We start from the raw sequence: 12,399 nt of genomic DNA on the forward strand, positions 1-12,399 counted from the left end.
GTGCAGTCTGCTAAACGGCAGATGTAAAACATAACGTTGCGTCATTCACAACACACAGGTCATTGCATGTTGGTGTCACGGTCAAAATTGGGTTAATTCCAAAAATTATCCAGAAACTACACAACGGAGACACGCACCCCCTGTACCAATGCCGGAGGCGCAGGGACAGACGCTCAAATACGTTGGAATCGATCTACAGACGGCCGGTAGCTCCGTGTCGCCTCATCTCGATCCCACAATCCCAAACAGGTGAAAGTCCACATCGAACCGAACCCCCGGCAAGGCCATCTACTTAACGACGAGAGAAAATTCACACGAAATGTCCTTTTCAATGAAGTCTTCCAGATGTAAATTGATACAAGCTTTTAATGAAGAAATAACAATCATCAAATTCAAAACACAACACAATTCAAAGATGTTTCATTTTAAAACTTCAAAACGGAGCACGGGGTGCTTGCGTGAATGCGTCCTTTGTGTGCAAACGTTGTGACTTTCCTGGCCTGAAGGCCCTAAAATGCTTGGACCCTTATTGGTGCACAGTGTCTCAACAACAGCAGTGGGGCTTGCTTCAAGCGATAGGTAACGAACATCCAGACGTCAATCAGCAAGGTGCATTTCTAGTCCCAGTTAAGACAAAATCTACGTCAACACGTAAGACAAAACTACAATTCGTGTTGTAGAGAATGTACCTCCTCCTATACGTGTAACTTTCAAGTGGTATGCCTTGTAACTGATGAATGATCCGAGCGTGCTCCCTATTTCAAAGACGATGAGTTGCTCCAGAAGCAGACGCTTCGTGAAACACAAAAGTACCCTTTGACCTGTATCACAAGAACAACGGGTCTCACCTGAGTTCTCTGTACAGGTTACTTCCAAAACAAACACACACTTTGTCCTAACATCACTTATTCATTGTTTGACCCTCACAGACAAAATGTTACATGTACGCGCACAGTCAGACAAGTATTAATTCTAAATTATTGACGGGCATATTAACAACATTGAATTACTGCAGCGGAATATACTGCATCACGTTACATCGTATTAACAAGAAGCTGTTTTTGAAAAATACGCACCGTCTGCTTAACAGTGTATGTACACCGTACTATTGTTGCGTCATTCAAAACGAGTAGGCCGTTGCATGCTGGCGCCTGGGTCAAAATGTAGCAAATTCAAACCATTACGCTACAAATAGATCACGGCACTTCGATGGCAACACAAGCAATCGTCATCAGGTGGGACAAGCACAGCAGGAAGAAGAAGAAACTGCTGGAGTAGGCGCCTACTACTTCAGCAGTTTCTCTTGCTGTGGTTGTCCCACCTGATTACGATTGCTTGTGTTGCGATCTAAACGCCGTGATCTGTTATGTTTCTACTACGTGGTGACTTTACTGAAAGAATTCAAGAGTGTGGATTCCTGCAGTCACGAAAGCTTCGAATCAAGATTGCCTACAAACTACACAACTGAGATGACGCATCAATCATCGCCCCCTACTGACAGGCTCTTGTCCACATGCAGGCCGGTGCAGGGCCACCACCTTGTGCCACACAGGGGAAGCTGCTACTTGGGGATGTTTCAGACGAGGTACGACACAAAACTCTGAGTTGCTGAGGCGGTTAAGAAAGCACCGTGTAAGTGCAATTATAACATAGTGAATGCTTGGGGGCTTATTATCTCTCGCTCCTGGTTAAAGATCTACCCAACCCACAGGTCCACAAAGACTGGCCGCTCTTACCCTGCAGGTTGAACCAAGGAACTGAGTGTCCAACTTCACGTTCTTGTCATTAAAGGCCTGTGACAAAGGTGCATCTATTGGAGCGACATTGTCTCAAGCTTACACATCTACCGGGTCTCCACTTGACTTTGTATTGTCTCGGAGGAAGTCCACCCACACCTCCACTTCCACAAACTGCTGGGAGTTGCCTCGCTCTGCCTCACAGTCAGAATTCTCCTCCTGCTTCACGTTGCCTCCATCGATGTGAAGGTCCCATTTTGGATTTGAATCTTCATCTTCACATTTCACCTTCACTTCTTCACTCTTCACCATCACTTCTTCACATTTCACCTTCACTTCTTCACATTTCACCATCACCTCTTCATATTTCACCTCGATACCTTTAAAAGTGTCCAAGCTGGGATTTTCCTCCGGTTCGTGTTTCATGAGGGATGGGCTCATTGCGGCACTTTGACTTTCACAAGCTGATTTCAGACTGCACTCCTTGTGGATCGTCTGATGCTTCTGTGTTCTCTGGTGTACTTGAAGATTTGATGAATTTGCAAATGCCTTCCCACAAACACTGCACTTGAAGGGTTTCTCTCCCGTGTGCATTCTCTGGTGTTTTTTAAGAGCAAATGAACCTGAAAATGTCTTCCCACACACACTGCACTTGAAGGGTTTCTCTCCCGTGTGTGTTTTCTGGTGTCTTTGAAGATTAGATGAATCTGAAAATGCCTTCCCACACACACTGCACCTGAAGGGTTTCTCTCCCGTGTGTGTTCTCTGGTGTATTTTAAGAGTAGATGAATCTGAAAATGTCTTCCCACACACACTGCACCTGAAGGGTTTCTCTCCTGTGTGTGTTCTCTGGTGTGTTTTAAGAGCAGATGACCGTGAAAATGCCTTCACACAGACACTGCACTTGAAGGGGTTCTCTCCCGTGTGTGTTCTCTGGTGTACTTTAAGATGTGGTGACTGTGAAAACGCCTTCCCGCACAGAGTGCACTTGAAGGGTTTCTCTCCCGTGTGTGTTCTCTCATGTACTTGAAGATTTGATGACTTTGCAAACATCATCCCACACAAAATGCACCTGAAGGGTTTCTCTCCTGTGTGTGTTCTCTGGTGTATTTTAAGAGCAGATGACCGTGAAAATACCTTCCCACACACACTGCACCTGAAGGGTTTCTCTCCTGTGTGAGTTCTCTGGTGGGTCTTAAGAACTGATGGCCATGCAAATGCCTTGTCACACACACTGCACTTGAAGGGTTTCTCTCCTGTGTGTGTTCTCTGGTGTGTTTTAAGAGCAAATGAACCTGAAAATGTCTTCCGACACACACTGCACCTGAAGGGTTTCTCTCCCGTGTGTGTTCTCTGGTGTTTTTTAAGAGTAGATGAATCTGAAAACGTCTTCCTACACACACTGCACTTGAAGGGTTTCTCTCCCGTGTGTGTTCTCTGGTGTGTTTTAAGAGCAGATGACCATGAAAATGTCTTCCCACACACACTGCACCTGAAGGGTTTCTCTCCCGTGTGTGTTCTCTGGTGTGTTTTAAGAGTAGATGAATCTGAAAATGTCTTCCCACACACAGTGCACTTGAAGGGTTTCTCTCACGTGTGTGTTCTCTGGTGTATTTTAAGAGTAGATGACCGTGAAAATGTCTTCCCACACACACTGCACTTGAAGGGTTTCTCTCCCGTGTGTGTTCTCTGGTGGGTTTCAAGAACTGATGGCCATGCAAATGCCTTGTCACACACAGTGCACTTGAAGGGTTTCTCTTCTGTGCAAGTTCTCTGGTGCTGTGTCAAATTTCCAGTCCGATCCGTGCTGTATGCACGCTGGTCACATTGTTGACTTGTCGTACCGAGCTGCTGCGCTGAGTGCATTTGCTCCATCAGACCAGCGTCAGCTGCAGACAGAAAATAAGAATATCCACACCATCTACACGTCAGTATCGAGCCATGGAGAAATGAATATATACAGTCACACGTGACTTACACGTCTATATTCATTCATGTATTCATGACTAGCTGTACTACCCGGCTTCGCCCGGGACTTGGATCCACCACGTTCGGCCGCCTTTGTCTCCCCAGTGGCGATGTTCACACCACAGCAGTTACTCGTTTGAGGCTGAGTCGACCTAGGGGAGGCCCAGAAGCGGTTCAAATAATAGTCGCCGGTGGTGGCCGTGAGCGGGAATCGAACTCGGGTCGCCGGGTTCGTAGCGCGGCGTAGCGCTAACCGCTACACTACAATGCGTTACGCTTACACACACAGACACACACACAGACACACACACACAGACACACACAGACACACAGACAACGCTAACCGCTACACTACAATGAGTGACGCTTCCACATGCGAGGGTCACGTGACAGATTTGACGTCACAGCTCACTATACATTATTGAGCTCCCCTCCCCCCCTAAAAAACACAAAAATGTATTTGTATAATGTTTGCACGGTGTACAGTCTGGAAAGTACCCACATGGCAAATTTCCAGTTTGTTGCATGTCGGGAAGTACGCTAAACATTTTGAACAGACAACACACAATCACAACTTTGCCTTTTATATATATTTGGAGATGCAGTGAAAAACTTTCCCAAAATTCATCACGCGGTTTCAGTTTTTTTATTTTCAGTTTGATTTATTTTGGTTATAGTCCCGTGAGCCATTTGGCTCTTGAATCGGGTGCAACCACAACAAGCAACAAAACAAAACACGACCAAGAAAAACATCTTACAGTGAGTATGTGTGACTGTGCAAACAGCACTGTCATGGCACGCAATGAGAGGGCAAATGTCATAAATATTCCTGTAAGCCCTCGCATCTTCAACATTAATGTTGCCATAGAAACGTCGTGGGGTTTTTTGCTTCATTGTAAAAAAAGAAAAAATTATTATCTGTTATTTTTATTTTATTTTCTATTTACGTGACTTTACCGAAAGAACCAAGAATATTAATTCCTGCAGTCACCAAAGTTTTAAGTCAAAACATTCACACACGTTGACAAAGCCTCACCTTGTGTTGTTGTGGGCAGGTCGCTTCTGATGACAAGAGCGGTATAGCAGCTCAAGCGGGCTTGGCCTGCTAACAAAAGAACGAAAATAAAAACTGCGTGAATATTTACAATAAAACAAAGTTACAAAGTGGCGAGCCGGGTGAAGACAAATTAAACTTAAGAGAGATAATTAAAGTGAATGCAATCAGGCGAGGACAAGAGGCAAGGCCCCACGTGGCTAGGCCCCGCGTTGTAAAGTTCCAACCTGGACATCGATTCCCATGCTCGCTGCTACTCAACTGACATCCCTTCGAGAGAGAGAGGCTCTACCTTGGTAAACAACAACAACCACCACCACAACGACCACCACCACAACCACCACAACGATGAGAATTTCTCACCTCGGATTTCAGTGCAAGCGCGCACACGGCAGCTTCCTGTTGCCTCGCGACAGCAGGAAGTAGTATGACGTCACTTCCTTCCCACAAGCGGCTCTCTAACTGAATAAATTATGTTAATGATGCCGGCCCATATGTCGAGGGATGGGGGCGTGGGCGCTGAACCCGTCGCAATAAACTCGCGACGGCTTTAACGAATACATTATGTTAATGAGCCTCCAGTCACTGGGCGTAACTTTGCCCAAATAAGGATTGCCACTGGAACGATATCGGCAGTGACCCATGCGGAGGTGACGTCACGCTCAAGAGCGCGGTGGACGGGCGAGGGGCGAATACCTTGGTAACATGACGTCACTAGCGAGGTACACCTCACCCTGGCGTTTCACGCCGATGAGGTAATTAAGAGTGGTGACGTAACAGAGTTGGAGTTTAAGTTGATTTAGATTAATTTTCCATTGCTCCCTCCTTTGGGTGTGTGAGCTCAGCAACAACAACGTGGACATTATTGTGTATACACTGTGTATGTATGTACACTATGTGTATACACTGTGTATACACTGTGTGTGTGTACACTGTGTATACACTGTGTGTGTGTACACTATGTGTGTACACTGTGTGTACTACAATGTGTGTGTACATTGTGTGTACACTGTGTATATACACTGTGTGTATATACACTGTGTATGCTGTGTGTGTACACTGTGTGTGTGTACACTGTGTGTACACAATGTGTGTATACTGTGTGTGTACACTGTGTGTGTACACTGTGTACAGTGTGTGTACACTATGCACAGTGTGTACACTGTGTGTACAGTGTGTGTACACTGTGTGTGTGTACACTGTGTGTGTGTACAGTGTGTGTGTGTACATTGTGTGTGTACACTGTGTGTGTACACTGTGTGTGTACATTGTGTGTGTACACTGTGTGTGTACACTGTGTGTGTGTACACTGTGTGTGTACATTGTGTGTGTGTACACTGTTTGTGTCCGCATTGAACCGAACCCCCGGCAAGGCCATCTACTTAATGACGAGAGAAAATTCACACGAAATGTCCTTTTCAATGAAGTCTTCCAGATGTAAATTGATATAAGCTTTTAATGAAGAAATAAAATCATCTAACTCAAAACACAACACAATTCAAAGATGTTTCATTTTAAAACTTCAAAACGGAGCATGGGGTACTTGCGTGAATGCGTCCTTCGTGTGCAAATGTTGTGACTTTCCTGGCCTGAAGGCCGTCAATGTGTTGGACCATTATTGGTGCACAGCGTCTCAACAATAGCAGTGGGGTTTGCTTCAACCGATGGTTGCGAACATCCAGACGTGAATCAGCAAGGAGCATTTCTAGTCCCAGTTAGACAAAATCTACGTCAACACGTAAGACAAAACTACAATTCGTGTTGTAGAGAATGTACCTCCTCCTATACGTTTAACTTTCAAGTGGTATGCCTTGTAACTGATGAATGATCCGAGCGTGCTCCCTATTTCAAAGACAATGAGTTGCTCCAGAGGCAGACGCTTCGTGAAACACAAAAGTACCCTTTGACCTGTATCACAAGAACAACGGGTCTCACCTGAGTTCTCTGTACAGGTTACTTCCAAAACACACACACTTTGTCCTAACATCACTTAATCTAGATTTGAACACCTAATCAATGTTTGACCCTCAGACAAAATGTTACATGTACATGCACAATCAGACAAGTATTCATTCTTAATTATTGACAGGCATATTAACAAAATTGAATTACTGCAGTGAAATATCCTGCATCAGGTTGCATCGTCTGAAGAAAAAATACGCACCGTCTGCTTAACAGTGTATGTACATATTCTTGGTTCTTTCGGTAAAGTCACGTAGAAGGGAAACAATAAAATAATAAAAATATAAAACAATAAAATTCTCACTGCAGTCGAAACGTCGTGAGAATTCTATTGTTTTATATTTTTATTATTTTATTGTTTCCCTTCTACGTGGCTTTACCAAAAGAACGAAGAATATGAATCCCTGCAGTCACGAAAGCTTTAAATCAAAAGTGTACGTACACCGTACTATTGCGTCATTCAAAACGAGTAGGCCGTTGCATGCTGGCGTCTGGGTCAAAATGTAGCAAATTCAAAACATTACGCTACAAATAATAGATCACGGCGTTTCGATGGCAACACAAGCAATCGTCATCAGGTGGGACAAGCACAGCAGCAATAAGACGAAACTGCTGGAGTAGGCACCTACTACTTCAGCAGTTTCTCTTGCTGTGGTTGTCCCATCTGATGACGCCGTGGTCTGTTATGTTTCTAACCACGTGGTGACTTTACCGAAATAACTCAAGAGTGTGGATTCCTGCAGTCACGAAAGCTTCGAATCAAGATTGCCTACAAACTACACAACTGAGATGACGCATCAATCATCGCCCCCTACTGACAGGCTCTTGTCCACATGCAGGCTGGTGCAGGGCCACCACCTTGTGCCACACAGGGGCAGCTGCTACTTGGGGATGCTCTTTGAGTGTTTCAGACGAGGTACGACACAAAACTCCGAGTTGCTGAGGCGATAAAGCAAGCTCCGTGTAAATGCAATTATTATAACATAGTGAATACTTGGGAGCTTATTGTCTCTCGTTCCTGGTTAGAGATCTCCCCAACCCACAGGTCCACAAAGACTGGCCGCCCTTACTCTGCAGGATGAACCTAGGAGCTGAGTGTCCAACTTCACAATCTTGTCATTAAAGGCCTGTGACAAAGGTGCATCTATTGGAGCGACATCGTCTCTGGCTTACACATCTACCGGGTCTCCACTTGACTTTGTATTGTCTAGTAAGTCCACCCACACCTCCACTTCCACAAACTGCTGGGAGTTGCCTCGCTCTGCCTCACAGTCAGAATTCTCCTCCTGCTTCACGATGTGAAGGTTCCTTTTTGGAGTTGAATCTTCATCTTCACATTTTACCTTCACTTCTTCGCTCTTCACCATCACCTCTTCACATTTCACCTTCACCTCTTCACATTTCACCTCGATACCTTTAAAAGTGTCCACTGGGATTTTCTTCCGGTTCGTGTTTAATGAGGGATGGGCTCATTGCGGCACTTTGACTTTCACAAGCTGATTTCAGACTGCACTCCTTGTGGATCTTCTGATGCTTCTGTGTTCTCTGGTGTACTTGAAGATTTGATGAAACTGCAAACGCCTTCCCGCATAGAGTGCACCTGAAGGGTTTCTCTCCCATGTGTGTTCTCTGGTGTGTTTTAAGAGTAGATGACTGTGAAAATGTCTTCCCACACACAGTGCACTTGAAGGGTTTCTCTTCCGTGTGCATTCTCTGGTGTTTTTTAAGAGTAGATGAATCTGAAAATGTCTTCCCACACACAGTGCACTTGAAGGGTTTCTCTCCCGTGTGTGTTCTCTGGTGTGTTTTAAGAGTAGATGACTGTGAAAATGTCTTCCCACACACAGTGCACTTGAAGGGTTTCTCTTCCGTGTGCGTTCTCTGGTGTTTTTTAAGAGTAGATGAATCTGAAAATGTCTTCCCACACACAGTGCACTTGAAGGGTTTCTCTCCCGTGTGTGCTCTCTGGTGTGTTTTAAGAGTAGATGACTGTGAAAATGTCTTCCCACACACAGTGCACTTGAAGGGTTTCTCTCCCGTGTGTGTTCTCTGGTGTGTTTTAAGAGTAGATGACTGTGAAAATGTCTTCCCACACACACTGCACCTGAAGGGTTTCTCTCCTGTGTGTGTTCTCTGGTGTTTTTTAAGAGTAGATGAATCTGAAAATGTCTTCCCACACACACTGCACCTGAAGGGTTTCTCTCCCATGTGTGTTCTCTGGTGTGTTTTAAGAGCAGATGACTGTGAAAATGTCTTCCCACACACACTGCACCTGAAGGGTTTCTCTCCCGTGTGTGTTCTCAGGTGTGTTTTAAGAGCAGATGACTGTGAAAATGTCTTCCCAAACACACTGCACTTAAAGGGTTTCTCTCCTGTGTGTGTTCTCTGGTGGGTCTCAAGAACTGATGACCATGCAAATGCCTTGTCACACACAGTGCACTTGAAGGGTTTATCTTCTGTGCGAGTTCTCTGGTGCTGTGTCAAATTTCCAGTCCGATCCGTGCTGTATACACGCTGGTCACATTGTTGACTTGTCGTACCGAGCTGCTGCGCTGACTGCCTTTGCTCCATCAGACCAGCGTCAGCTGCGGACAGAAAATAAGAATATCCACACCATCTACACGTCAGTAACGAGCCATGGAGGAATTAATATATACAGTCACACGTGACTTACGCGTCTGTATTCATTCATATATTCATGACTAGCTGTACTACCCGGCGTCGCCCGGGACTTGGATCCACCACGTCCGGCAGCCTTTGTCTCCCCAGTGGCGATGTTCACACCACGACAGTTACTCGTTTGAGGCTGAGTCTACCTAGGGGAGGCCCAGAAGCGGTTCAAATAATCGTCACCGGTGGTGGCCGTGAGCGGGAATCGAACTCGGGTCACCGGGTTCGTAGCACGGCGTAGCGTTAACCGATACACTACAATGCGTTACGCTTACACACACAGACACACACAGACACACACACACAGACACACACACACAGACAGAGATACACACACAGACGCACACACACAGACACACACAGACACACACACAGACACACACACACACAGACACACACACACAGACAACGCTAACCGCCTCACTACAACGCGTTACGCTTCCACGTGCGCGGGTCACGTGACAGATTTGACGTCACAGCTCACTTGCCGTGCAAAAAATCTATACATTATTGAGCTCCCCTCCCCACCCCTAAAACAACACTAAAGTGTATTTGTATAATGTTTGCATGGTGTACAGTCTGCAAAGTACCCACATGGCAAATTTCCAGTTTGTTGCGTGTCGGGAAGTACGCTAAACATTTTGAACAGAAAACACACACAATCACAACTTTGCCTTTTATATATATTTGGAGATGCAGTGAAAAACTTTCCCAAAATTCATCACGCGGTTTCAGTTTTTTGATTTTCAGTTTGATTTATTTTGGTTATAGTCCCGTGAGCCATTCGGCTCTTGAATCGGGTGCAACCACAACAAGCAACAAAACAAAAACACGACCGAGAAAAACATCTTACAGTGACTGTGTGTGACTGTGCAAACAGCACTGTCATGGCACGCAATGAGAGGGCAAATGTCACAAATATTCCTCTAAGCCCTCGCATCTTCAACATTAATGTTGCCATAGAAACGTTGTGGGGTGTTTTGCTTCATTTAAAAAAAGATGAATTATTATCTGTTATTTTCATTTTATTTTCTATCTACGTGACTTTACCGAAAGAACCAAGAATATTCATTCCTGCAGTCACCAAAGTTTTAAGTCAAAACATTCACACACGTTGACAAAGCCTCACCTTGTGTTGTTGTGGGCAGGTCGCTTCTGATAACAAGAGCGGTATAGCAGCTCAAGCGGGCTTGGCCTGCTAACAAAAGAAAATAAAAACTGCGTGAATATTTACAATAAAACAAAGTTACAATGTGGCGAGCCGGGTGAAGACAAATTAAACTTAAGCGAGATAATTAAAGTGAACGCAATCAGGCGAGGGCAGGAGGCAAGGCCCCGCGTGGCTAGGCCCCGCGTTGTAAAGTTCCAACCTGGACATCGATTCCCATGCTCGCTGCTACTCAACTGACATCCCTACGAGAGAGAGGCTCTACCTTGGTAAACAACAACAACAACCACCACCACAACGACCACCACCACCACAACGATGAGAATTTCTCACCTCGGATTTCAGTGCAAGCGCGCACACGGCAGCTTCCTGTTACCTCGCGACAGCAGGAAGTAGTATGACGTCACTTCCCTCCCACGAGCGGCTATGTAACTGAATAAATTATATTTTGATTTAAAGCTTTCGTGACTGCAGTAATTCATATTCTTAGTTTTTTCGGTAAAGTCACGTTGAAGAGAAACAACAAAATAACAAAATGTATATAAAACAATAAAAAATTCTCACGACGTTTCGACCATATATATTTTGTTATTTTGTTGTTTCTCTTCAACGTGACTTTACCGAAAAAACTAAGAATATGAATAAATTATGTTAATGACGCCGGCCCATATGTCGAGTGATGGGGGCGTGGGCGCTGAACCCGTCGCAATAAACTCGCGACGGATTTAAAGGACACATTATGTTAATGAGCAACCGGTCACTGGGCGTAGCTTTGCCCAAATAAGGATTGCCACTGGAACGATATCGGCAGTGACCCAAGCGGAGGTGACGTCACGCACAAAAGCACGGTGGACGGGGGAAGGATGAATACCTTGGTGACATGACGTCCCTAGCGAGGTACACCTCACCCTGGCGTTTCACGCCAGAGGTAATTAAGAGTGGTGACGTCACAGAGTTGGAGTTTAAGTTGATTTAGATTCATTTTCCATTGCTCCCTCCCTTGGGTGTGTGAGCTCAGCAACAACAACGTGGACATTATTGTGTATACACTGTGTGTATGCTATGTGTGTACACTGTGTGTATACTGTGTGTACACTGTGTGTATACATTGTGTGTGTACACTGTGTGTGTACATTGTGTGTGTACACTGTGTGTGTACACTGTGTGTGTGTACACTGTGTGTGTACATTGTGTGTGTGTACACTGTTTGTGTCCGCATTGAACCGAACCCCCGGCAAGGCCATCTACTTAATGACGAGAGAAAATTCACACGAAATGTCCTTTTCAATGAAGTCTTCCAGATGTAAATTGATATAAGCTTTTAATGAAGAAATAAAATCATCTAACTCAAAACACAACACAATTCAAAGATGTTTCATTTTAAAACTTCAAAACGGAGCATGGGGTACTTGCGTGAATGCGTCCTTCGTGTGCAAATGTTGTGACTTTCCTGGCCTGAAGGCCGTCAATGTGTTGGACCATTATTGGTGCACAGCGTCTCAACAATAGCAGTGGGGTTTGCTTCAACCGATGGTTGCGAACATCCAGACGTGAATCAGCAAGGAGCATTTCTAGTCCCAGTTAGACAAAATCTACGTCAACACGTAAGACAAAACTACAATTCGTGTTGTAGAGAATGTACCTCCTCCTATACGTTTAACTTTCAAGTGGTATGCCTTGTAACTGATGAATGATCCGAGCGTGCTCCCTATTTCAAAGACAATGAGTTGCTCCAGAGGCAGACGCTTCGTGAAACACAAAAGTACCCTTTGACCTGTATCACAAGAACAACGGGTCTCACCTGAGTTCTCTGTACAGGTTACTTCCAAAACACACACACT

At 45.0% G+C, this 12,399-nt stretch overlaps 1 pseudogene; it reads right to left on the minus strand.

Annotated features, from left to right (window-relative positions):
* Nucleotides 1-341: 341 nt before the first annotated feature.
* LOC142920162 (uncharacterized) lies at nucleotides 342-5,465 on the minus strand (annotated as a pseudogene).
* Between the last annotated feature and the right edge of the window lie 6,934 nt (nucleotides 5,466-12,399).

This window comes from Petromyzon marinus, unplaced genomic scaffold, assembly GCF_048934315.1.
Source record: "Petromyzon marinus isolate PM22_M1 ecotype Great Lakes invasive population unplaced genomic scaffold, UKy_Petmar_22M1.pri1.0 PM_G_Scaffold_7, whole genome shotgun sequence".
Taxonomy (NCBI): domain Eukaryota; kingdom Metazoa; phylum Chordata; class Hyperoartia; order Petromyzontiformes; family Petromyzontidae; genus Petromyzon; species Petromyzon marinus.